The sequence below is a fragment of the Lepidothrix coronata genome, unplaced genomic scaffold, assembly GCF_001604755.1.
Source record: "Lepidothrix coronata isolate B3197 unplaced genomic scaffold, Lepidothrix_coronata-1.0 Scaffold45, whole genome shotgun sequence".
In the NCBI taxonomy this organism is placed as follows: domain Eukaryota; kingdom Metazoa; phylum Chordata; class Aves; order Passeriformes; family Pipridae; genus Lepidothrix; species Lepidothrix coronata.
Window position 1 is genome coordinate 1,432,063 of NW_016690225.1, and position 4,408 is coordinate 1,436,470.

Consider the following 4,408-nt stretch of genomic DNA (forward strand, 5'->3'; position numbering starts at 1 on the left):
AGAAAAATTCACAGTCAGCTTTAGTAGTGGCTGGATCAGGTCACAAGGTTTGCTGCTGTGGATTTGGAAAACTCTTGCATAATATGATTTCGGGTGAATTTTTTGTTTGCCAAGGTGACTGTTGGGGACTTGGTTCTGCTTTCTTGTTGAACGAGCTTATTTGAAGGAGTGCTGTTTGAAGCTTTTTTTTCTAAAAAACCACGACAACCCAAACCAACAAACTATGGTGGGGGTGGGGGTGTTCGGTTGTTCGGTTTGGGGTTTTTTTAAAGCAAAATGTCTGATCTAAGATACCTTGATCAGGCATCTGGTTCTTTCTGTCTTCAAACAACATTCCTAAATTACAGTTTGTGTTTTCCTCCGTTTGTGTCCTATCATATGTTTTTTTTCCAAAACTTGTCATCATTTTCCCCCCAGCCCTCCAATTTTTCTATAATATTTACTTGCAGTACTGGTCATGATCTTGCAGCCCTCACATTACCATGGCAATATTTTTGTCTAGTAGTTTTCAGCATTTCCTGTCAGGCCCATCTTTCACTAAATAACCATGTCCAAATCTTTCAGGTTTTTTGCGTTTCCCTGAAAACATTGATTAAATATTGATGTGATGTACAGTTATAAGAAACCTTTTTTAACCTCAGGGAGACTTACACTTAAAATGAATTTAGAAGTATTAACCAAACTCAAGTCTGCTCTTATACAATGTAACATTTGCTGAATGATACAGCATCTTTACCCTGTGTACATAAATAAAAGTATTTTATTGAATAGCTGTCTACTGTGAGTTTCATTTACTGATTAAAAAATGCCTATTATGTTTTACTTGCTATTTGTAGCTTAAACAGTTTTTGCAATGCATGCACTAAAAAAAATTGATTTGTTTGTTTTGAAGTGTTCTGTTAAAGTTGACAAAGATATATCATACTTTTCAAATACCATATCTGTGGAAATAGCTATAAAACCTAGTAAACTAATGTTCCTTCACAAGCAGTTAACATATTTCCATGAGCTTGTTCAGAACACTAGAAGTTGTGGTATATATAAGTATGTATTAAAAAGAGTTAAAAAAACATCCCTTCTGGCTTGTGTATCTGAAGTGTGTGGTCCATTTTTGTATTAGCCTCTAACTGTGAAGACACTTCATTTGGTACCACATGACACACCATGGTTTAGTATGAACTACCAACAACAAAAACAACATAAACACAAACACCAAAAACTTTTCTCATTGCAAAAAAATACAGTTCTAAGCATTAAAAGTGTGTGTCTTGCATCGTGCTTTGCAGGAGTTCCTGATGCTTTTTCAGCATTGGTGAGTTAAAGGAACACAGCATCATTACTGGCATTTTAATTATTCTTATAAGAATGCACTGCACAAGCAACTGGCTGGCTGCCTCTGCATTGAAGTCCCCCAGATTAATTGAAGCAGAAGCGAGACATTCATGTGTACAGCTCCGCTAACTAGAATGTGTGTGGGTACAGACTGGGATGAGAAGAACAATGTATAATAGTGTTTGTATGACTAAAGTCCCTTTTTTTTTTGGTAAATAATCTGTAGAATTAATTTAAATGTTATTGATTTTTGCTATTCAGGTGTCTTCAATTAAAAGGTCAAATTTTACTTAGTAGTTCTTACTATATTTCCCAAAAAGTATTGGAGTACACTTAAGCTGACAGTGTTATTCATCAATTACAGTCTTCTGATCTTGTGTCATGGCACTGGTACTTAAGTTGGAACAAAAAAATACAAGCAGTGGTCATTAATTAAGTAAATTATGCCTGTTGCTGTAGTTTTCAGCCCCTAGATGGGTTTCCAGTGTTGGAAGAAATGCTTCATGCTCTGGATCTGATTGACTAATTAGTGTGTTCTGGTAGTGTCACAGAGCAGGAACAAGTGTTTTTTTCAGCACATTGTGCCTTCCTGTTTTCCCCAAGCTGAGCAGTTGACGAATGAGGTGGAATGACAAAGATAGAGCAAACCTATAAGAACATAGCTGTCCTTGTTTATAGCTCAAGATGGCAAACAGGCCAAGCTTGAAAGGAGTGTTGCCTGCTCATGTGTCCACAAATAAGAAGAAAGCATGGAAATTGGCTGTACCATTGCTTGCTGCTATTGTGTGTATGTTCTGATGAGTCAGTTAAGGTCACTGCTGAGTCCTTAGGGATATGACCTGAGCAGAGAGTGGAAATTTAATACTAGCTTTATCAGATGCATTACTTCTGGTCTGATATATTTATTTCCTCATATGATTTCAGGTGCCTCTGCTTCCTTGACTTCTTGGCTCACATGAGTATGCTGTAAAAGCCAGCAGTGTTTTCACCAATATGTCGCCTGATACTTACTGTGAAGACTTGTGAGGTTTTAGTACTGGTAATTGATTGTGGCAGCTCCAGGTACTTGGCCTGACTTCTATATTGCTCTATAGATCTGCAACTTCTCTCTCCTGCTTTGCTGCTTCTGCTGCCAAAAGCAGTTTACCACGTGAACACTGCATTTTGTCACCAAAGCTGTGTTCACTGAAATTTAAGCATGGGAATTGCACAAAGCAGGCTACAAAATATACCTGAGAAAGGACTAATTTTGTACAAGGTAGAGGGTTGACTTTCCTACGTTTCTGGACCTTGCAGTTCTGTCAGGATCTTGTAAGCATAAATCAAGATTATAACTGCAATACCTTAAAAAACTAAGCCATGCAGGCAAACTGTAAAAATACATAGAGTGCTTTTGCATGGCAGTTTGCATAGAGTAGGCATGGAGCATCTAACGAGAGTTTGCTCATCTTGTTTTGTGGGTCGTATTTACATGAAGAAAGTGTATCCTGGAAAGCAGCAGTAGCCTTGCTTAGGAGTAATAAGAATTAAATGCAAAAAAATAACTGGGAGGCTTTGGGATGAGGTAGCTGGGACTGGTTGTTACGTTGTCCAACCAGGTTTCAGTTGGACATTGAATATGTAGTTTGTCCGATGCTTTAACTCTTCCTTTTTTTTCTCAGGACCATATTGTTTTAAGGTATCATTGTGACACCAGTTGAGGTTAAGTTTAAGGAACTTGTTTTGGGACATCAAAATTCCCAAGCAATATATTGCCCAAGGCTGAAAGAACCTGAAGTCTGTTCTAATTTAAAGTAATTTATTCTTGTATTATCACTGCCTTTTTATCTTATGTAATTATTTTTTACCCCTGGAGACTCATTTGCATCTTCATGAGTACAAATCAATCTGCTCTTTTATTTTCCTAGCCATCCTAATACTCTTTGTCATTTTTCCCTCCTTGAATTCCTTTTCATTATACGTTAGCAGCTTAGAGTTGTCCATAGCATTTGATATAAAGCCTTCCCAGTATCTTGTATTACACTAGTACCTCCTTTCCACCCCTGGGAACAGCTCTGCTTTGGCCAAAGGCTACATTTCAGGGTTGCGTGACCTCAGGGCTTCATGATCATCTGGTGAGAGGAAATTCACTTAAGTTTTTCCCTTCCTCAGCTTCAGAATGAAACAGAACCATCAGAGCACAGCGAAATAACTGAAAGTAGGAATTTTGTGTTATAGAAACAACTTGTGCATATGATTGTATGGTGCCCATGTGTGGGCAGTGGGGGCTGCAGGGGGCTCTATGAGGAGAGGCTGGGGCTGCCCTATGCTGGACACAGATGATTCCAGGTGGCTCTGACCTACCACAGCTGAGGAGGGACACCCTGGAGGAAACATATGTAAGAAAGGACAAAAATGCTGCACAAAAGTGAAGGGCGAGGGGAAAAAAGTGAGAGAAACAGCCCTGTGAGCACCCAGGTCAGTGAAGAAGGGAGGGGAGAAGCTGCTCCAGATACCAGAGCGGAGATTCCCCTGCAGCCTGTGGAGGAGCCCTTGAAGGAGCAGGTTTATCCTGAAGAACTGCAGCCTGTGGGAAGGACCCACAGTGAAGCAGCTGAAAAATGTAAGGAGGAGGAGGAAGTACAGGGAGGAGCTGTTATAGACTGACCCCAGTTCCCATCCCACTGTGCCCCTCAGGGTGGTAGAGGCCAAGGACTTGGGAATGGAGGAATGATGTTGAGCCTGGCAAGAGGATGGAGTGGAGGGGGGAGGTGGTTTTACTTTTGTCTTTGCTATTCACCATCCCACTCTAATTTTAATTGGTAATAAATGAAATTTCCCTGAGTTGAGTCTGTTTGGCCCATGACAGTAGTTGCTAAGGAATCATTCTGACCCACACGGTTTCCATCTTATTTTCTCCCCTCATTGTTGACAAAGGGGAGTGAGAGTGTCTGGGTTGGGGTCTCTCTGCTGGCCAAGGTCAACCCATCACAAGAAGTTAACCTGTACTGGTATGCTCAGAATTGACAAACTGTCTCCCAGTAGTAGTGTTGGTGCTTCAGGGAGACTGGAAGACAAGTCAGCAGTAGACAGCATA